Source organism: Xenopus laevis, chromosome 2S (genome assembly GCF_017654675.1).
Source record: "Xenopus laevis strain J_2021 chromosome 2S, Xenopus_laevis_v10.1, whole genome shotgun sequence".
Classification (NCBI taxonomy): Eukaryota; Metazoa; Chordata; class Amphibia; order Anura; family Pipidae; genus Xenopus; species Xenopus laevis.
In genome coordinates this window covers 155,181,205-155,205,409 of record NC_054374.1, presented here as the reverse complement: position 1 = coordinate 155,205,409, position 24,205 = coordinate 155,181,205, and the positions used below count along the sequence as shown (strand labels likewise).

The following is a 24,205-nucleotide window of genomic DNA, read 5'->3' as shown; positions in this document are numbered from 1 at the left end:
TTTCTTTGCTTGCCATCTGCCTAGACCATTTGCCTGTTTCTCAGACTTGTTCTTCTGCCTGCTGTTTATACATTTTTTGCTGGGGTCCTTGTTTTCAAGTTTTTTTTATTTTTAAATCTTTTTGTTTTCTAGGATTGCACAGTACCTAGGCTCCTATTGTAAAATTCAGCGGGTGACCCTGACATCTATAGAATAAGGGCCCTGACACATCTATCTTGAATGCAAATAAGCTTTCATATGTCTCTAAAGGGGCCACTTCAAATATTATTAAGTTGGATACAGTTTTTGAGATGTTTAATTCAGTTACATCCAGCTCACAAATACACCCACAGCCAATTAAATATGTAAACATCCCTAGCATGTGTATTTTGGAAAGGAAATGTCAGATGAAGATGCATTTAGGGATACAGCTTTGGGTAGACTTTGAATTGGAGCTGTATCATTTGTATCTGGCAGTGGGGCAGAGGTTTTGATATAGAGTCATTGCCTCTTCTTCTCTGTGTATCCATTGTTTTGGGGAAAAACATTTTCTCCTGTGAAATATTGTACATAACTTGTGGAACAACTTCTATTTTGATGTTTAATTTACTGTTATGTACCAGCACTGGTGCTGTTACAATCTTATACTTGAGGGCAGATATATCAAGCGTCGAAGTTAAAATTAGAATTTTGAAATTCAAATTTTGAGGGTTTTATTTTTTAGAGGTATTCGACTAGGGAATACCATATATACTCTAGTATAAGCCGAGTTTTTCAGCCCCCAAAATATGCTGAAAAACTCTACCTCGGCTTATACTCAGGTCAATCGCAAAAACGGTCGCCGGCGTCCAAGAATAGTCTCCAAGAATATTCGCCGGCGTCCAAGAATGGTCGCCGGCATCCAAAAACGAGACGCCGGCACCTCCAATGGGAGCAGAAACACTACATTTTTTGATTGAAACTTACCAGAAGCTGCTGCATTTCTCACCCTAGGCTTATACTCGAGTCAATAAGCTTTCCCAGTTTTTGGAGGTAAAATTAGGTACCTCGGCTTATACTCGATACGGCTTATACTCAATGTATATACGGTAGTTAAAATTTGATTTACATTGTTTAAAAAAATTCGAATTTGATTTTTGAAATGTATCATGTACTGGCCCTTTAAGAATTCTAATTTGACTATTCGACTCCTTAAACCTGCCGAATTGCTGTTTTAGCCTACGGGGTATGTCCTTTCATCAATTTGGAGTTGTTTGCAGCCTTCCTAAAAATCTAGTTTTTTTCCAGAGGAAAAACTTGAATCGAATTAGATTCAAATTCGATTCAAATGTGATTTAAATTCGATTCAAATTTGTTTCAAAGCATATGAATCATGACTTTTCCAGATTTTACATAATGTTGTTACTAGGAAAACTTAATAGAAAACCGTAATTATAATGATACTTTTTTTTTTTTTTTTGCTTTAATGAAATGCATTTGCCTTTGGCAGAGATTTACACTAATTCTTCTCTATTTGTATTTAAGATTGTTTCAGATGAAATGCCTGACCTATGTGGATTTCAGTGGAAACCCTCTTACTAAAAAGGAAACTGGTGTAAAGGTAGGAAATTTGTTTTTACTTATTTTTTTAGAAATGCAGTACAGGTATTGGATCCCTTATCTGGAAACCCGATATCCAGAAAGCTCCGAATTACGGAATGGCTGTCTCCCATAGACTCCATTTTATCCAAATAATCCAGATTTCCTTTTTCTCCGTAATAATAAAACAGTAACTTGTACTTGATCCAAACTAAGATATAATTAATCCTTATTGGAAGCAAAACCAGACTATTGGGTTTATTTTATGTTTAAATGACTTTCTAGTAGACTTAAGGCATGAAGACCCAAATTACAGAAAGATCCGTTATCCGGAAAACCCCAGGTCCCGAGCATTCTGGATAACAGGTCCCATACCTGTACAATTAAGGAAAATGTAATAAAGAACTTCTTATTTGGTGTGAATAATTTTTCTTTAGAGAAATGGTTAAGGATCAAAAGTACCAGTAATTTTTTTGACTTTAAAATGAGGATGGTGACCTATGAAAAATGTCTAACCATCACTGCCTCTATACTGGTATACTATTGAAGGCCTATTTATCAAAAAAAATAAATAACTGAAATGGATAAAAGTGTGGGTTAATATAAATGTAAGACATGCAATTCGTATTTTACTCATTTTTAGTGAGTTTACAAGATGAAAAAAATTTAAGAAAAATTCAAATTAAATACATTGTTTCAATTTTGGTCGAGACAGCTCCCATTAACTTCTTGATAACCTTGCAAGCTTTTAGATACCAAACCTTAATATTCAAATTTTTCATGTTATTTTTTTTTTCACTTAAAGGATGATTCACCCCTAAAGAATGACTAATTCCAAGCAACTTTTCAGTTGGCCTTCAGTTTTTCTTTTTTATAGTTTTTTGAGTTGTTTGTCATTAACTTTTGACTCTTTCCAGCTTTCAAATGGAGGTCACTGACCCCACCCTAAAAACAAATACTTTGTAATGCTATATATTTATTGTTACTGCTACTTTTTATTACTCGTCTTCATATTTAGGCGTCTCCTATTCATATTCCAGCCTCTTATTCAAATCCATGCATGGTTGATACAGTAATTTAGACCCTAACAACCAGACTGCTGAAATTGAAAACTGGAGAGCGGCTGAATTAAAAAACCAAATAACTCAAAAGACACAAATAATAAAAAATAAAAAAAACAATTGCAAATTTTCTCAGAATATCACTCTCTACAGAGTTATTTAAAGGTGAACAGCCCCTTTAATACATATTTGAAAATGTGTGTTGAAATTGCTGAAAAAAATGCAAACATATGAAACTGATTGTCATCTTTTGACTTGTACTATTTATTGAAACTTCCGTTTGTTGAGTTTGTTGACTCGTCTTTGTCATTTGATTTAATTTCTCACATTAAACATAGGACTTAACTCTTTAAGTTCAAAAGGAAATACAGTGATTTCTTGCTGTGTTCAGAGAATAGCCTTTCATTCACATAGTGAATAAAGCTATTTATGTCCACTAGAAGTGCTGTTGCTCAAAGCTGGGCAATCTTAAACTCCACTATTAGGATCCTCCTGCTCTCTCCTAAGAGGGAATCTGATCAACTCCAGATAATATCTTTAGTATGACTGTCTATTAAGCAAAGGATAGCATATCAAATCCTTCTGCTAGCATTACAAACCCTTCACTCCTCTGCTCCTCACTATGGGGCAAATTCACTAAGCGCCGAACTCTAGCGTTACTTCGCTAGCGTTACTTCGCTAGCGTTACTTCGCTAGCGTTACTTCGCTAGCGTTTGTCATTTTCGTTACTGCGCAAATTCACTAACGAACGCTGGCGTAGTTTCGCTAGTGTTACTTCGCACCCTTACGCCTGGCGAAGTTTCGCTAGCGACGTAACTACGCAAATTCACTAATGCGCGCAGTGTACTGAACGCTACCTTTTACGCTAGACTTCCTTTGCCACCTCAGACCTGGCGAAGCGCAATAGAGTAGATAGGGATTGTTCAAAAAAAGTCAAAAATTTTTCTAAGTCCCAAAAAACGCTGGCGTGTTTTCTACATTATGGGTGATAGGCTGAAAAAGATCGAAAAATTTTTTGGGGCTCCCCTCCTTCCCCCCTACATTTCCTACTCATGGCAACTTACCTAGACAGTGGGCACATGTGTAGGGCAAAATAAAAATTTTATTTGATGATTTGAAGCTTTTCTAGCCATTTGTAGTGCTGATACGTATTCCTCCATTGAAATTTGAATTTTGTGCCGTATGCAAATTAGCCTTCGCTAGCGTAACTTCGCTTTACTTAGCGAATCAAGATCTTGTTGATCTTTACCTCTGGTATTAAATCCCTGAATTTCTTCATAGGAGTGCTCTGTCAATCTCTTTAACTAAGATTCTACCTTTTGGAGCACAAGAACATTAGTCTAGTCCTGGCACTTAAGGGACAATGTCTTTAACTTATGCACTTTTCTCTTCAAAGTTGTGCCTATATGTTATCCACCCACTTAGATTATAAGCTCTATGGGGCAGAGACCCCCTTCCTACTGTCTCTCTTAGCAAATGGCACTTAAGCTGTATTTCCCTTGATAAGCTCTGTGTACTTTGTGTATATTTATTGTATTTATTATGATACTTGTCCACCCTGTACTTTTATACATAGTCATTATATATAGTGTACAGCAATGTGGGTCCCTACAGTGATTTGAAAATAGAATTATGCATACCTATGATTTGGATATTCTGCACAGAGAGCGAGTCCACTCTGACTTTCTTACAAGTTTGATAGAATGACAGATATATCTCACATTCAATCCAGTTTTTGTGCAATGCCCTTCTAATCATACCTACCAGAATCCGGGTCTTTGTTTATATCAGTGTATATATGCAGTGATCAGGCTGGGATGACATTCCACCTTTTGCATTTTTCCATTCTCACACCTGACTTACAAGTTGTCTGTGCACTTTATTTATTTTAAATTACTGTATAGCAAGTATTATATTTGTCTCAGCTTGTTGGGAACAATATCTTGTGTATGCCAGAGCTGATTTTGCTTTAGTTGCTTTGTGTACCAGCTGATTCTAACAACTCATTTCCTCATGATATGGATTATAATCTTGTTTGCAGCAACTACCGTATATACTCGAGTATAAGCCGACCCGAGTATAAGCCGAGGTACCTAATTTTACCTACGAAAACTGGGAAAACTTATTGACTCTAGTATAAGCCTAGACACAACTACAGCCCTGTCTCCCAGCAGCGCACATTCTACCAAAGCGACCCCCGCAGCGATCAACCGGACTTCTTTGCAAAGTTGATGGTGACAGAGAATTGCCAAACGGATTACTGTGTGCATTGTCCCACTGTCCCACTACCATGTGCAGAGGGTGCTGTGTGATATTGCCATCACTGTTAATCTTTCGTATAACCAACAGAGGGCGCTGTGTGATATTGCAGTCACTGTTATTCTTTCATATAACCAACAGAGGGTGCTGTGTGATATTGCAGTCACTGTTAATCTTTCATATAACCAACAGAGGGCACTGTGTGATATTGCAGTCACTGTTATTCTTCCATATAACCAACAGATGGCGCTGTGTGATATTGCAGTCACTGTTATTCTTTCATATAACCAACAGAGGGCACTGTGTGATATTGCAGTCACTGTTATTCTTCCATATAACCAACAGATGGCGCTGTGTGATATTGCAGTCACTGTTATTCTTTCATATAACCAACAGAGGGTGCTGTGTGATATTGCAGTCACGGTTATTCTTTAATATAACCAACAGAGGGCGCACTGTTATTCTTTCATATAACCAACAGAGGGTGCTGTGTGATATTGCAGTCACTGTTATTCTTTAATATAACCAACAGAGGGCGCACTGTTATTCTTTCATACAACCAACAGATGGCGCTGTGTGATATTGCAGTCACTGTTAATCTTTAATATAACCAACAGAGGGCGCACTGTTATTCTTTCATACAACCAACAGATGGCGCTGTGTGATATTGCAGTCACTGTTAATCTTTCAGATAACCAACAGAGGGCGCACTGTTATTCTTTCATACAACCAACAGATGTCGCTGTGTGATATTGCAGTCACTGTTATTCTTTCATATAACCAACAGATGGCGCTGTGTGATATTGCAGTCACTGATATTCTTTCATATAACCAACAGAGGGCGCACTGTTATTCTTTCATATAACCAACAGAGGGCATTGTGGGATATTGCAGTCTCTCCCCAAGTGTACTGTTGGTATAGGAATGATTAAAAGTGACTGCAATCTCAGCTCCTTGGGTCGGGTACCGCTGTCCCGAGTATAAGCCGAGGTAGACTTTTTCAGCACATTTTGGATGCTGAAAAATTCGGCTTATACTCGGGTATATACTGTATCACTTTGTGACTCATGCTGTTTTTTTCATCGTGATCTTTTGCCATTTTCTAAATGTGCCAAGTTGTGTACGAGCAGGAGAACATCAACGTATGACAATAGTGGGGGTGATAGAACAAGCATCTGGAGGTGCTGGTTAAGGCAGATTATGGTTTCATCAAGGACAAAGGGAAAAATGAATAATGAGAATAAAAGAAAGTAATTAGGGTTTAAGTGGCTGTAGAACTATACGTGATCTTACTGATAATAGACGTGTTATATTATAAGAAAAGGAAAATAGCTACATGAAAATAAATCTACTTAAGGGCTGATTTATCAAGGGTTGAGTTTCGAATTTGAAAAACTTCGAAATTCAAATTCAAAAAGACCAACCGAGTTTTTGGCAAAATAGGCCTATCTTTGATTGAATTTCAAATTCTAATTTTCTAATTTTTTTTCAAATTCGAATCGAATTTGGACTATACCCTAGTCGAAGTACACAAAAATTAGCCTGAAATTCAAATTTTCACCTTTGATAAATCTGCCCCTTTAATGTTGAGATCCACTCTTGACTGGATGTTGTCAAACAAGTTTATCTCTGCCTGATTTGGCTAATCATATGTAGGGGCAAGAGAGGGCTGATTCAATTGTTGGCCCAGTGGACAAAAATCAAATCATGCAGCAGACAGTTCAGACAAGAACCATGTCATTGTATTCACCCAACGGTACTTGAGTTGGTAGCATTTATAGGTTTGAGTATGGCCACATTATATAGTTAATAGTATTATATAGTTTTATATTTTAAAGGATTATGCTAATAGAAAGCCATACTGGGGATGTAAGCAATGCCAATGAGAGATGAGTATAAGTGCTCGAGATTTGAAGGTTTTCATTCATCCAAGTAATGGTATTTCTAGTAGAAGTCTTCAGTGATTACTTGGCAAGTCTAGTTGCTCTTGATTGACTTCTACTAGATACACTTCAAATAAAATGGATCTTATTTATGAATTCTGGGCAAGGTATAGAGTGCAAAAAGTCTCATGGAAACTCCCCTTCATTCAGACAAGTTAGCTAGAGAATGCAGGGAAAATAAAGTGCTGGAAAGCCCAGTACTTGCTATCCTTTTATGGCAGGTGATAAGTACAGAGCTGCCTTGTGCCTGAAATCGCTGTGCATGGCACCTTGCACTGTACTTTTAATTAAGTGCATAGCACTACCCATACCCCCACAATGCCAAAGGTGAAAGTGCATAGGTATTAGGAAGCTACTTATTGTACTGCCACCAATCCCTATTTCAACTGGAGAAGATGGTATTCCCCTTCCTTGTCTGTTAATCTTCTTTTGTTAACCTTCTTTCATAGGTCCATAATGCTTTGGCTTAAACGTTCTTTGTGTACATTAGGAACATCACTTCCATTGGTTAGAATATATCCATTCAATCCATCCGTCCATCATCCATCTAATGCATCCATCCAATCCATCTAATGCATCCATCTATTCATTCATCTATCTCTCTGTCTATCTCTCTTTAATGGATGTCATCATTACAGTCAGGAAGCATATACACAAGAAATATACTGTAGACTGCATTAGCAACATCACTTCCATTGGTTAGAATTTATCCATCCATCCATCTAATGCATCCATATATTCATTCATCTATCTCTATGTCTATCTCTCTATCTTTAAAGGAGAAGGAAAGCTACGGAGGCATTTTATTGCCAATAGATTAGCTGCAATAGTGCAAGCTAGAATGCTATATTTATTCTGTAGAATATTTTACCATACCTGAGTAAAAAGCTCTAGAAACTCTCTGTTTGTTTAGAATAGGAGCTGCAGTATTAATGTGGTGTGACATCACTTCCTGCCTCATTCTCTCCCTGCTCTGGGCTCAGATTACAGTAGAGAAGGGAGGGGTGGGGGAAGAGGAGCAAACTGAGCATGCTCTTGCCCAGGGCAATGAGGTTTAAGCTGTAGGCAGGAAGTCTGATACAGAAGCCCATGAGTACACAATAGAAGGAAAGAAATGCAGTATTTCTTTTGACAGGGGTCTCAGAGCAACATTACTTGGGGGGTTTACTGGTATATTTAGATGGACCTTTCTGATAAGGCTTACTTAGTTTTAACCTTTCCTTCTCCTTTAATGGAGAAGTTCTCACTACAGTCAGGAAACATAAACACACAAAATATATTGTAGACTGCATTAGCAACATCGCTTCCATTGGTTAGAATCTATCTATCCATCATCCAATCAATCCACCCATCTAATACATCCAATTCATCCGTCCATCTATTCGTTCATCTATCTTTCTGTCCATCTCTCTATCTTTAATGGAGAAGTCCTCAATACAGTCAGGAAGCATATACACAAAACATATATTGTAGACAACATTACCAGCATCACTTCCATCCAATCCATCCATCTTCGTTCGTCTATCTCTCTGCCGATCTCTCTAGAGAAGTCCTCACTACAGTAAGTAAACATATGTACAAGACATATATTTTACTGTTTACTTTTGCAATTATAGTAAGTCTAACTGTTCAAATACATTATTATAATAATAGGAATCACAATTTCCAACTTATTAGAGCGAACACACCACTAGAGTTATATTTTTAAAATAAACAACTTTATGAAGTTACAGTATACCCAGGTGACATTAATAACTAGTATTGCATGTATACAGTATAATCCTAATATAATGCTTTCAGATCAATAAACCTAATAAGGCTTTGCCCTGTAGCATTTGCTAATTTGCTTTGCCTTCTCTCCTATCAATAATTGTGCCCCGTGATGCATAAAGTTTTATTAAAACATTATAGAAAATCTACACAAATGCTATTTTCTTACAAAAATGAGCAATGTTATATGCACCAGCAAATGATTTTACATTATGTGCAGAGCTATTCGTAAAAACGCCATTTTAAATAACGCTTGCAATTTGTAATCATGTCCCCCTTACCGTTTAGCAGTCCATAATTTTTTAACGTACTACGAGTATGCACACAAACAACATTTTTAACAAGTTTCGCTTCGAAAATGACACCACATAGATTCCAATGGGAGAAAAAAAATTGTTGCGCATACAAAAAATTTGGGAGGAAAACACTATTCGAAATTAATTTGAATTCGATTAGAGTTTTCGGGTCGAATATTAAGCATTAAAATATAGCATAACAAATTAATTTGTAAAACATCAAAGTATATCTCCAGGCTATAGATGGCAGCTTATATATGTGATGACCTTGCCATCAATACTGTATTCAGTATTTATATTGATTTTCCAGCATTGCATCTGTTAGGGAAAGATTTATTAAGGTTCGAATAGTAAAATCAAATTTTAGAATTTCCTCGAATCACCAACTCGAATTTGAATTCAAATGTGAGATTTATCACACCTTGACCCTGGAAACTGTTCAAATTTGAATAATTGCCACCTAATACCTGCCGAGTTTATGTACAAGTCAATGGCAGGCAGGCCCAGATTTGTGGAGAGGCCACCAAGGCCCGGGCTTAGGGCGGCAAGATTTTAGGGGGCAGAAAGCTGCTCAACTACACCCACATTAAAAAACAATGGGGATGCTCTGGAGATAGAATCATTTTTTAAATTTCCCATGCACCAATCCACATTGCTTCGGTCACGGTGATGAAAATTTGCACAAATAAAGAGGAGGAAACAGGGACAACAAAGGCAGTGGGCCTAGGGGGCCCCTATGTAAATCCAACACTGATGGCAGGGGTCCCTTGAACTATTTAAAGATGTTAACAGTAGTGATGAGACACATTTTTAACAAGTTTTGATTCGAAAATGACAACTCATAGATTCCAAAAAAAATTGTTGCACATACAAAAAAATCGACGCATAAAAGACGATTTTTTTTCTTGGGGGGAAAACACTAATCGAAATTGATTAGAATTCTATAAGAGTTTTTGGGTCAAATATTAGACATTTTTTCATAAATAACCTCCTATTTGAGTTGTGGGTATATTTGAATTTATTAGAGTTAAAAAACATTCACATTATTTAGAAATCAACCTTTGATAAATCATCTTACTTGAAATGATATATTATTCATTTAATATATTATTCATACACATGTAACCATTTTACAGTTTTGCCCATAAAAAACTCAAAAATTCAAATTCAAATTTGAAAATTAAAATTTTCACTTCGACCCTTGATAAATTACATAGTAGTTACATAGTTAAATTGGGTTGAAAAAAGACAAAGTCCATCAAGTTCAACCCCTCCAAATGAAAACCCAGCATCCATACACACACCCCTCCCTACTTTTAATTAAAATTCTATATACCCATATCTATACTAACTATAGAGTTTAGTATCACAATAGCCTTTAATATTATGTCTGTCCAAAAAATCATCCAAGCCATTCTTAAAGGCATTAACTGAATCAGCATCACAACATCACCCGGCAGTGCATTCCACAACCTCACTGTCCTGACTGTGAAGAACCCTCTACGTTGCTTCAAATGAAAGTTCTTTTCTTCTAGTCTGAAGGGGAGGCCTCTGGTACGGTGATCCACTTTATGGGTAAAAAGGTCCCCTGCTATTTGTCTATAATGTCCTCTAATGTACGTGTAAAGTGTAATCATGTCCCCTCGCAAGCGCCTTTTTTCCAGAGAAAACAACCCCAACCTTGACAGTCTCCCCTCATAATTTAAGTCTTTCATCCCTCTAACCAGTTTAGTTGCACTTAGTCTCTGCACTCTCTCCAGCTCATTTATATCCCTCTTAAGGACTGGAGTCCAAAACTGAACTGCATACTCCAGATGAGGCCTTACCAGGGACCTATAAAGAGGCATAATTATGTTTTCACCCCTTGAGTTAATGCCCTTTTTTATGCAAGACAGAACTCTGCCACCTAAAGTCCCAAGGGACAGTTTTATGCCTTAGTCTTCCTTATATCCAAAGAATCAAAGATTTTTTTGACTTAGATATCTGCAGAACACTGCAATAAACCTGCCTTTTACCAGAGTGTCGTCCCTCTTTGGTTTCTTGGATATGTGTTGACAGTGGGGAGTCTGTGGACTGAGCACACGGCTAATCATATGAGAGCAGCTATGGGAGTGTGAGTTTAGAGCGGTGCCTTGTGTTATTTTAGTCGTCCATATGTTGTCTATGTGCATGTAAGAAAAACATGACAAAGTTTGCCTGGCACAAGTTAGTATATGGAAAGGTAATCATTATTGAGTGTATTAATATTCTTATAGGAATTCATGTTTTTCCCATGGATTTAAGAAAACATATAACATTTGGAATTGAATTTGAGAGTTTCAAGTTAAAATTTTCAACATTTATCAACCCCAATAAAATCTTGGAAATTCAAATTAAAAAAAATCTGAAAAAAAGGCAAGCTTCTATATAAATCAAAAGTATGTGTATTTAGAATATTCAAGCTATTTTTTGAAACACATTTTTAAAAAACAAATTGTACGAGAGATTTTTCCCATGACCTAATTTGATTTTTCTGTATGCTAATAAAATCCGTTTACGCAATAAAGTTTTAGGGAAATAAAGCGCCATGATTTTTTCCTCATAGATTTTCTTCTCCCATTTGCAAGAATTAACGCAACTGCACTTGTGTTATGAAGCAAATCAGATGCAGTTGCCCTGAATATTTTCAAAGTTTTCCTGGTGTAATTTCTGGAGTTTGACGTGCAACTGATGTGTGCACCTCAATTCTTTTGGTGTAACTGTGCTGCTATGACTTATACAGGGCCCTGTGGGAACCCTGGAGCTACTGCCTGGTCAGGAGGCAGGGTTCTCCTGCATCAATAGAGAGAAGAGAGTGAAGAGAGCATTTTGATCCAAGTAGTGAAAGTAGTCTTATGTGCAACACAGTGCAGGCAAAAGTGCAAGCTGTAATGTCCTCAGAGCATTGTGCAATGGCGAACATTTTTACGAATCTGCCCTAGGATTTTACCATGAATTTTGTTTAGTCAAACAAATGCTCACCTACAGGGTCAGTCTGGGGGGCCCAGGGCCCACCGGGACTACTTTCCAGGGCCCCCTCTGACCCCCGCCCCCTACTATGACACACTGAGTGCGCATGCATGATGGCGCCACTCGGTGTACCTGCCTGAATGAATAGGTGCCGTGCGCATGTGCAGATGGTGCTGCACGGTGCCTAAAAAAAACTTTTTTTTTGGTCAGATCTGATCTGGTGAGGGTACTGGCCCGGCGGGGGCCCATTAAAGGGGAAGGAAACCTAGTTGGTGCAAAAACTCTCCCGTGTGTTGCCCACCCTCCCTCCTCCCCCCTGGCCTACCCGTCCCGCTGGGCAAATGCCCCTAACATGTTACTTGATCGCGTGGAAGAAGATGTCGTCTGTGAACTCCCTGGACTGGACCTGCGCAGAAGGGTAAGTAAAAAGTTAGGGGCATTTGCCCAGCGGGACGGGTAGGCCAGGGGGGAGGAGGGAGGGTGGGCAACACACGGGAGGGGGAGGGTTTTTGGGCCGACTAGGTTTCCTTCCCCTTTAAGGGCCGGGGCCCATCGGGTTTTTGCCCGGTGTCCAGCCGGGACAGTCCGACACTGCTCACCTAGGAATCAGTTGCCTACTGCACTTGCTGATGTACAGAAACTGAGCCATAATGTCCCCAGAACACAATGAGCTATGTTTTACTGCATATAAGGAGAATGGGAAAGAAAGAAAAATGAATACAGATGGAGCATATGCAGATACAGTTTGGTGTGATGCTTCATTCACTCAACACAGTGTAAAGAAATGCATCAGTCCCAGCCGCTCCTTGTCCATAATGACAGTCAGACACAGAGTGGTTGTAGCAAATAAACACTGGGCAAGGTAAAGTTAACACTACTGTGAATCTGGTGCTCTAACCAGCAGGATATAATTTTAAGCGAGCCAATATTTTAAACAAATGTAAAACATAAATCTGAAAAAAGCAAAGATATTTGAATGTTCTTTTTCAGGAGGTATTACAAAGAATAAACAGACTTGCTTTGCTTAGAATAAAATATTCCCTCGAGATGGTGTTACATGAAATCCCACTTTCAAACTTATCACCAGACCGGACTTTGATTCGAAGAATTAAACGCTAACAGCATCTCCGTGAAGATCTGAGCAGGATAGTTCAAAATTCAGATTAAAGAAATTCAAGAGCACCCACAGTCATCATAATGAAAGATTGTAACTTTAGGCTAAGTGATAGCAGGTGTTGTAGCTGCCTAGTAAAATGAGTTCCTTGCTCCAAATAAACGAATGGCTACGTTTATACATCGCTTTAGGTTATTTTTTAAAAGTAAACCGTTAGGTAGCTCCTTAAAGGAGAAAGTATTTAACATGCCTTATAAGTGGCTCCGTTTTTTGAACACCATTTCCATGTGAAAGCCGAGTTTATTATCAAGGCTGCATTTCTTGGCCTGGATAGAAATGTTCCCAGTTTACAAGTCATTTTATAAGGGGGTTATGAAAGTGCTGATTGAAAGGAACATGCCGGTTAGATCCTAAAGCGATAAATATGTACGGAAATAAACTCAGGAGGGATTCTCAAATTGGAAAGGTAAGCGGATATTTCAGGAGTGACACAAAACATTATTACACATCAATCAAACCCAGTGTGAGATATACCACAGAGTTCCAATGGAAGCTGCAGGTTATCAATAGGCAAATCTTTCATTCAATTCCAACTTTTTACTTGCCATAGCAGCTCACTCTATAATAACATTAATAATGAGCAATAGAGTTGAGAGAACTTTTTTATCCGCTATAGTTTCACTGTGAAATCCATTTTTTTCACAAATCTGTGCTAGAATTTCACCAATGCCACCATGCATTTTCTTTGACATGTAAAAATGTTTTTATTTTGGGGGGGGTGCATGGAAAATACATAAAGAAATGCAGGAAAAACTAAAATGCTATTACAGTATTCGAATTTCTCCATGAGTGCATTATTTTGCACTGGGAAAAACTGCAGAAACAACTATAATGCATTTGGACATTTTCGCTCATTACTAATCTGCAATCAAAAACATGTTCCCTATTAAACTGCTTTCACCCTTGCACACAAAAATGAAGCAAACATCACTGCTACTATAAAGCAATATGGAGTATCCACATTATTTAGTCCGAATGATAATAATTTTTTTCGTTTTTTTACTATTAAATCCGAATTTTTAGTGCAAATAAAACTCACATTTTTCGAGGTTTATTTATTGCAAAAAGTCAGAATCGGAATATCCACCATCTCAGCCCTTCCTGAGGTTGTATATAAGTCAATGGGAGAGGTCCCTATCCTATTTGGAAGTTTCTGTGGTCTGCACCGGAATTAATCCAGAAATCCGACTATTCCGAAAAATTCTGACTTTTTAGAAAAAAAATCAGAAGATTCAGGAAAAAACTCTGGAAAAATCATACGATTCAGGGTTTTGTTCAATTTTATCGAGTTTTACCCCCGATCCGATTAAATCGTACTTTTTTTAATAATGAAAAAGGTGAAATCGTGGATTCTAGTTTGGTTGGACCCCCTAGGGGTAATTTTTGACACAAGAGCACTAAGAGGGGCAAGATCACACCCATTCATGCTCATTTAAGAATTACTTGCCCCCCACTGCCTGCTGCATACTCTGTCCAAAGTGGGTTCTGCCTCCTGGCACTCCATACGTTGTGCTTTCGATTGATGCACAAGGTAGAAGGCGGGGCCTACATGTACTGATGGAGAATAAAATGATGCTTAGTTGGAACTAGAGATTGGACCACAACAGTTGCAAAATTGCAGTAAAGTAACTTTTTTTTTAAGGTAAGAAAAAGATGCCCAAACATATCAAGACAAAATGCCTTACGCATTTTGAGCCGATATAATATTAAAGCAAATGTGATTGGATTGTTTAAATGATACTTTCAATAATTTCTTTCTGATTGTTTCAAATTCTTCCCAGTACAGAAAATGATTAGCATGTCTCTAGTTAGACTAGACCATATATAAAGTGATTGCTCATAACTTCAGTTTAATGGGACATATGTGAAAGGTGCACAAGAACCCTTTTCTTTGCCCTTGCTTTGGGCTGTTAAGCACGGGGCTTTCTTTGTCCGAGGAAGCACATATTGCCCCAATAGAGGTCAATATTCCTAAATTAGGTTCACAGTGTCATAAGTGGCCAGTGTCGGACTGGGATTCCAGGGGCCCACCAGAAAACTTTCGGCTGAGGGCCCACTTTCCAAACTTTTATATCTCCTCTCCTCACTCAACCTCTTTATTCTTCATCTTTTCTCTACCTACTATACTGTGTTCTTCTACTATTAAGCCTCTTTATTCCCATAAAGAGATAGGCAATGACCATGAAATAGGCTTAATTGTGAGACACCTGGGCCGACCGGGAGTTTTGCTGGTATCCCGGTGGACCAGTCCGACAATGTAAGTGGCTGCCATTTAACCTATTAGCAAAAGGTGGTCATGAACCAAAAGACTGGGTGCTTTTCTATAAAATGTTGTGCTGTGCATTAACCCTGGAACTCCGTCACAATACGACATATGCTAGCAAACTTCACCCCTTCTGTTCTGTTTATCCCCACATATATCTTTCAGTAACTACCTATATCAATCTTACTATGTGGCAGAGAATGTGTGCTTGATGAGGTGCATAGGAACGGAGGCTGCGTCCATAATGAACTGGAACAGTAACAGTCTGTCAAGAGAAAGGACACTTGACAGTTGCTAAGGCCATACATAATAGACTGGATTAAAATATTGGCAGCATCGTGTGTGAAAAGCATTTTCTCTAGGTAGGAGCCATGGAATTCAGCAAGCGACATGGCAGAATTGAAAGTGTGATGGTAGATTTGGCAAGGAGGTGGTGTATTAATACATGGAATTAGTAGAAAAAGACAGATAGATACAGTTTAGCAAATCTCCACAGTTATTTATCTGTGTTAGAACAGTGCATACATTTTCTAATTGCCTTAAATGGGACCCGTCACCCCCAAAAAATATTCAAAATCCTATTTTATCACATTAGTCAAGCAAAATGAACTTTAATTACACTATATAAATTATTTGAATCTTGTTTCTTTCAGTCTCGGAATTCATAATTATAGCAAGCAGGCAGCAGCCATTTTGTGGACACTGTTATTAAGACAAGCCTTGTATCATCTCAGAATCTTGTTTGTGCACCAGAATGGGGGACCTGATGTCCATCCCCATGCACTGGCTACACAATAAAACAGTGAAGAGAACAGGGAAACGTGTGAAAAACAGTGATATCCAGGAATGAATGGAAAGTGAAAGTAATTGACTGCCCCACCTATATGCCTAAGGCATACAGGAGGGACAGACAATATTTGATTGACAGCTGAGATTAATAAATGAACTTACAACAGCTATGAATGCTTTAATAAAAAATAGAAATTGGATTTCATGTTTAATTTAAAAATAATTTTTATTATACAGATGTTTGTGTCTGAGTGACAGGTCCATTTTAAAGGGGAACTATTGCAAAATGAAAATTAAACAAAAGCTTCATCTATATATTATCAATTAAAAAGTCTGTACCGTTTATGAAATAATCAAGTTCCTCTTCAGTATCTTCCTCTCAGCAACCTGTCTCTCATTAAGCTCTTTTCTTGCTGAGGTCTGGGTCAGTTTTTGATTGACAGGTATGTCTAACATGTCTTTATGGGGGATCCTTGGCTAGCAGAGCTCACTCAAATAATGATTCCAGCACAAAAAAACCAGTAAATAAGGCCAAAGTAATTTTTAATAAACACTAATGGACACGATTTTATATCCTTAGTGCTCTAGTACTTGCCTCCTGAGTCTTAATTGAGCTGTATGGTGTACAGTATATTGTGATTAGTGCAGGTTTGTTTTGCAGGCATAATGCATCTGAGTATTGTGTCTGTGAGTTTCAAGTACAATTGCAGATGAAAGCTCTGGAGCTATAAGCACAGGGGCTACATGACAAGGGATCCAAATGACCAGCAGCCAGTTTACACTGGTCTAGGTTAGAGATGGGCAGAATCACATGTAACTGTGTTTAGGTGAGAAGAAATGAGTTAAAGCAGGAGATGGCCAGGCCCAGGGGCGGAGTCAGAGAGAGATGTGATGTCAGGTGAAAAAGCAGTTCACTTCCTGATCTTCTGAGCAGGTAGAAACATCCCACCCACCCTCCCCTATTTTGCAAATTTTGTCAGGAGTTTTCTGCTTTATATTATCATATTATCTATTAATAACTGAATATGGATGTTTTCCTGAAAGTGCTGTTATATTGAGGTTTATGTATCTTTACACATTATAATTGTCAGAGTCATTTATGTTAAATGAATGTCATTAATGTTCCAGGGAACGTTTCCGATCACCATCGGGGTCAGGAAGGAATTTTCCCCTCTTGAGGCATAATCGGCACTGGCTTAGGGTTGGGTTTTGTTTGCCTTCCTCTGGATCAAAACGGTGCACATATGATATTATATTTTAAGTTGTATTTGTCACAGCAGCGGTAGGAGATTGTCAGAGTACTGCACAAGTAAATTTAAAAGAGGGAGAAAGGAGGTTCTCTCCTGTGACTGCAAAGTGGATTGATTGCTACAGACGCTACTACTGCTTGTTCTTGGTGACAGCCTACTTGGATTTCCTACCATCGACACACTGCAGATGCAGGTCCGGCAGCAGGGCTACTGAACTTCTCTCTTTTTGGCGGCAGAGCATAATAGCGATCTCTTGTTAAATTCTGGCTTTAGAATATTGCCTTGGGTTAAGCTGGCAAGGTCCTATTTATTTGATAAAATTTGAATAAATTATGTAGCCATTTTACACCCATCTCTGTCTCCTGGTTTCATTGAGGTATGTAATAATGGGGTTCAGTGGGATGGCTCAAGGCGAAGGGTCAAATTGAGGAGTCTCCTTGTCATTTTTCTTTCCTACAATGCAGCTTTGTCCTCGTGACATGGGAATGCAACATGAATATTTTCAAAATCTGTCTGGCATCATTAGTGGTGTTTGGGGTGTGTGAGGCCTATTCTTTTAGCAGACCTGCGTCTGTGCTGATTGATGTGGGCTACTGTGGGAACCTGGATGCTCCATCTGGTCAGGAGGTGACTGAAGCTTCAGGATTCCCATGCTGCAAAAGAGCCTGATTTGGAACAGAAGTCAAAAGAAAAGAGAGGTGGTAATAGCATACCTATACAAACTATAGAGTTTAGTATAACAATAGCCTTTGAACATCACCCGGCAGTGCATTCCACAACCTCACTGTCCTGACTGTGAAGAACCCCCTACGTTGCTTCAAATGAAAGTTCTTTTCTTCTAGTCTGAAGGGGAGGCCTCTGGTACGGTGATCCACTTTATGGGTAAAAAGGTCCCCTGCTATTTGTCTATAATGTCCTCTAATGTACTTGTAAAGTGTAATCATGTCCCCTTGCAAGCTCCTTTTTTCCAGAGAAAACAACCCCAAGCTTGACAGTCTCCCCTCATAATTTAAGTCTTCCCTCCCTCTAACCAGTTTAGTTGCACTTAGTCTCTGCACTCTCTCCAGCTCATTTATATCCCTCTTAAGGACTGGTGTCCAAAACTGCACTGAATACTCCAGATGAGACCTCACCAGGGACCTATAAAGAGACATAATTATGTTTTCATCCCTTGTGTTAATGCCCTTTTTATGCAAGAACTTTATTTGCTTTAGTAGCCACAGAATGACACTGCCCAGAATTAGACAACTTGTTATCTACAAAAACCCCAAGATCCTTCTCATTTAAGGAAACTCCCAACTAGGGATGCACCAAATTCACTATTTGGGATTCGGCCGAATCTCCAAATCCTTCTTGAAAGATTTGGCCTAATATCGAACCAAATCTCAACCCTAATTTGCATATGCAAATTAAGTGCAGGAAAGGAGAACGTTTAAAAAATTCTTCTTTTGTGACAAAAAGTCACATGATTTCCCTACCTGCCCCTAACTTACATATGCAAATTAGGATTTGGATTCGGTTCGGCCAAACGCGAGGATTCAGCCGAATCTGAATCCCGCTGAAAAAGGCCGAATTCCGAACCAAATCCTGGATTCGGTGCATCCCTACTCCCAACACATGCGCAACTGACTGCAGGGAAATGTACAAGTTGCCCACGACGCTTCACATTCATAATTACAGAAATTTAATAATTTCCACTACAAAAATGTTAAATGGAATGCGCACTGGTTTAATTGAAACATAGATCTATCCTATATTAGAAAGAATGGAGTGTTTGCGCATATCAGGTAAGTATGTACTAAAACGTTTATTATACTTGCTATGTTTACAGTCGAGATTTTACAGCATAAGAAAACAAACTATACAATGAAAGCTAATCCTGTGTAAGAAATGCTTTTAGTTTCATCTTTATTTACACATATGAGTTTTTCCTGTTACACCGATATGTTGATTGCGGCTCGTGCTAAACAGAATAAGACAGACTGGTCCTGTAAGAGCCACTTATTGTACTGTAAATTGTATGCAGGCAGCTTAGGTGAGCTTGTGTAGATCATAAAGATAGAATTCAGTTCATATAGGTCATTTACTATCTTCACCCCAGGCCTCCCGAGCTGCAGTCTAGTATAATTCTCCAAGATGTTGGAAATGTCACCTTGATTAGGATTCTTCATATATATAGAGCTGCTCAACCTTTAATATTTTATCAGGCTATGAATTAAAGTCTCCTGTAAGTACAGGCTGGTTGCTTTTCTCTCTGTGTGAGCGTTTTATTGTCTGAATGTTGTAATCGCTCAGTGTGCAATAAGTACATTAAAGGAATGCCAGGTTATCAGTCAGAGAAAACATTCCCAGGTATTAAATGCAACGGGACACCGGTACTAGTTGGTTATAGTTTTTCTTTTTCTTTTCATGTTGATGTTTTTATGTAATCCTGTTCAGGCTTTAATTGTACCATCCCACTGTTGCTGTTCTACAGTTTCCAGCATATTCCTTTTAATTTAATAATATTCCATTCCTCATTAGTGCCCTCTGCTGGTTTGGGAGTCCAAGGTAAATCCATTCTCTTCCCAGTGGATTCTTACAATACAATATCCTGGGCCCATGCAGACTAACATGCATTCAGGTTTAGGTCAATATCCAGTTAAACTACCATTAGGGCTCAATACATCCATACATCATAGCACAGGTATAAAACCTGTAATCCAGAATGCTGGGGACCCAGGGCTTTCCGGATAATTCCACAATTTGGATCTCCATACCTTAAATGTAATAAAAAATCATGAAAACATTAAGGGGGTTATTTCTCAAAATCCAAATTTTTCTGATTATTTCATTAAAAAAGTCCGACCAAACTAGAATCCACAATTTGACCTAATTTATTATTAAAAAAGCTAGATTCAATAGGATCGAGGAAAAACTTGATAAAAACATTTTCCCGAATTTTATGATTTTCCAGATTTTTGCCCAAAAAACCTGAAATAGTCGGATTTTTGGGCTTATTCCAGAGCAGACCACAGAAACTTCCAAATAGTATAGGGACCTCTCCCATTGACTTGTATACAACCTCGCAGACCTGAGATACCAGTTTTCGGTTTTTTGGACGTTTTGCAACCTTGGGGTATAATAAATCTTGGATTTTGTAGTAAAAAAACTCAAATGTTTCGAGTTTTTAGCATTCTCCCTAAATAAACTCAATAGGCTGGTTCCGCTTCCAATAAGGATTAATTATATCTTAGTTGGGATCAAGTACAAGCTACTGTTTTATTATTACAGAGAAATAAAGGAAAACCTTTATATATATTCAGATTATTTGTATAAAATGGAGGAAATTGGAGACAGCGCAATGAAGTGTAGGACCCTGGCTGGTGATAGCTTTTTGTCTTGTGCAAGATAATTTGTGTTTAACAAGCGTGCATAGACAAAAGTCCCCTTTATAGTAGTATATACACCATATTTGCATTTGTTTTAGGGCAACCATAAATGAGCCCTATTGTGTTTTTTGGATGCGGAAGCACCAAAGGGTAACCCATGCCAACCGAGGGTAAATATATAAACTCTTTGCTTAAAGTAGCCTGGACAGAATCAAACCCAAACCAGGAAGTGGTCAACAAAGCTAATCACTATAAGCACTACTAGGCACCACTAGAGGAACTTCAAGGTGTGTGTTGCTTTAAATGCTGATTACCATCCTTCCCCCCCCCTCTTCCCAAAAATATGGGGTAATGGAAACTGTCAGAATACAATTCAGACAAAGCCTAGAAAACAGCAGTTTTAATTTGTGCTGGTAACAAATAGCGTTCAGGTGGGGAACCGAGAGCTCGAGTCTCAGTGGATTTTGCCGGAGGTTGAAAACAAAGTAATGGAAAAGATGATATAAGTCAGACAAAGTGACTTACGGCTCAGGAATTTACTATGTGAAAGTTAACAGAATATGCCAGCTAACTGGAATTTACACTGCTCAGTGGGTAGATCCATATACTTTTGCTTGGTTTAGTGACTTAAAGGGCCCCAATGTATTAAAGTTTTTCTGCAAAATTGTGCTAGCTACAGGGGAATAATTCACAGTGTCAGCTATGACACTGTGAATTAAAACCAAACGGTGAAACTATGCCTGTATAATACCCACACTGGCCATTTCCAAAATATTTCACAGCCAACAATGGTACTGTGTGCCCCTATACATACTATCTGAATTCTTCAAGCCCTTCTTCTCTATATCATCTGAGGTGTAGTGAATGTGCAGTGTGCATAGTACCTGTGCACTTGCAGTAACATTGGGTAATATTGGCGACCACTATTAAGTTAAAAGGGACTTCCCCCCCATGGGGCCCCAATTATTAGCCCGCTGGTCACACGGACACTCGGGGTTGTGGGTCCTGCCAACAAGTAAAATGGGACCCCATAACAATTTAAAAAATGGCCCTCGTATGATAAAAATGATGTGCAGGTTGGCCTGAAACCTGAGGAACCCACATGTTTAACCATGAGTTAGGCAGGTTCGGACTGTTAAAATCAGGGGTCATTCTCTATCCCCTGCTGCTGTGGCAACTTCCGTTCTGCCAACCTTTTCCCCTTGCTTACCTTTCCTGGGGTCGATGCTAGTGCAGATAGCTCAACTGCACTCTCCTGCACTAGAAGAGCTTATTTTGCATTTTAAGAAATGGAAATTCATCTCTAAGTTACCACGGCTTTTCGCCATCCCTGGTAATTTGTGTGCCGATGCCACCTCCCCTTATTGGTGCAGCGCCCCTGGATAGAGTGCACTACATTCAAGTCACAGATGGTGACGGGTCTAATTGTTCTTTCCAGCAACCAACTTCTGGTCTGTCAAGTTTGTACCTACATCTCTCCCCGCTCTTCGATAACATCTACACATTCATCACCTCAAGGGATGACTGCAAATCCCTGCCTCCCACTAACATCACCAGAGGAAGGGTGGTTGCCAAATGTCAGCCCACTTGGGTGCTGCTAGATTTATCATGGATATGGGTTGAATTTCCAACCTACACATCTCTAACGCCTCTGTTGAGTCTGACCACTCCTCAATTATGTAAAATCATTGCCCATGATCCACTTCAACCACCCCCCCAATCCTTCACAAGCCTTGCCCATTTTGTGAAGCCCCCCTCTGCCATTTGGCCCCTGACTTAAATGCTCCTCTAACAAAGTAGCGCACACCAGCCAATAACAGACCTAGAGGAAAAAGACATCTGCTACACTGTTTCACAAATCAAACCTGAGAAACCAAAGGGATAAGCAAATGCTGCTTTTAATTATATTTACAAATAACTTTAAGACCACGAAATATGTTCATTTATATTGCACACGTGTTTACAATCACTTTCTCTGGCATCATAAAAAAACAGTTTTTTAGTAGACATCCCCATTAAATAAAATCTTCTCAATGTGCAAGGGTTCTCGTACGACCATTTGGCGTCACCACTGATTGATGTCCTTTGAGAAAGGCAAAAATATGTAACATTTCTTTAATTTTACGATGCTAAAAAGGTAAATGTAGTATTTTACTTTAGCAGCCACTGTAAAATCAGCATATGTTCGCAGTCACAGCCTATTCCCTCTAGCTGCTTTTTATGATACAATCCACAGATGAGAGCATCTGGATGAGATTTATCGATTGTGTGGTCATTTTCTCTGTGAGGCTAGAGCGTTTAATACCTGTGCCGATCCACACTACAAACCTCTTTTTCGTTAATTAGCTGTGTTTTCTACACCTCAGGGTCACAGAGGGCTTTACTGATGTTAGATGGGAAGATAAGTCTAAGATAAACTCCACAATCTGTGCATTAGCCGTTCTTAACATCCCTGCAAGAAAGTGTAAAAATATTGAATAAGCTGCTCTAAATGTACTTGCATACAATAATATACACGGTTCATAAAGAAACATTTGCAAATTATCTATAGAAGCAAAGCAACCATCAAGGTTAGGTCAAGAAGAACTAAAATGACCCAAAGAGGTCTCTAAAGTGCAATGAGTCTTCTTAAAGGGATACTGTCATGGAAATTTTTTTTTTCAAAATGCATCAGTTAATAGTGCTGCTCCAGCAGAATTCTGCACTGAAATCCATTTCTCAAAAGAGCAAACAGATTTTTTTATATTCAATTTTGAAATCTGACATGGGACTAGACATTTTGTCAATTTCCCAGCTGCCCCTGGTCATGTGACTTGTGCCTGCACTTTAGGAGAGAAATGCTTTCTGGCAGGCTGCTGTTTTTCCTTCTCAATGTAACTGAATGTGTCTCAGTGAGACATGGGTTTTTACTATTGAGTGTTGTTCTTTGATCTACCAGGCAGCTGTTATCTTGTGTTAGGGAGCTGTTATCTGGTTACCTTCCCATTGTTTTGTTGTTTGGCTGCTGGGGGGGGGGAATGGAGGGGATGATATCACTCCAACTTGCAGTACAGCAGACTGAAGTTTATCAGAGCACAAGTCACATGACTGGGGGCACCTGGGAAACTGACAATATGTCTAGCCCCATGTTAGATTTCAAAATTGAATATAAAAAAATGTGTTTGCTCTTTTGAGAAATGGATTTCAGTTCAGAATTCTGCTGGAGCAGCATTATTAACTATTAAAACTATTAAAAAATGTTTTTTTCCCATGACAGTATCCCTTTAAAACAGAAGGTATGCACATACAGTACCTCATGCTCAGGTGCAATTCTTAACCTCCTGGAATGCTGCCCCACACTTACCTTTTTTGTAGCCCCTGGTAACTATGGGTCTGCTGCCGCCTGAAAATAAGAAAATTTTAACCTTGACTTAAGAAATTATAGACAGAGACATGCAAATGACTGTCCCTGTGGCCAGATTATATATACAGATACTTGTCAAGT

At 38.7% G+C, this 24,205-nt stretch overlaps 1 protein-coding gene across 1 annotated transcript in view; it reads left to right on the top strand.

The window, feature by feature from the left end:
* LOC108710006 (contactin-5) overlaps positions 1-24,205 on the top strand; it is a 759,713-nt gene that overhangs the window by 119,996 nt on the left and 615,512 nt on the right. The window contains exon 2 of the mRNA XM_018250343.2: positions 1,504-1,579. The gene's annotated coding sequence lies outside the window, so the exon portion shown is untranslated. The remainder of the gene's footprint in view (positions 1-1,503; positions 1,580-24,205) is intronic.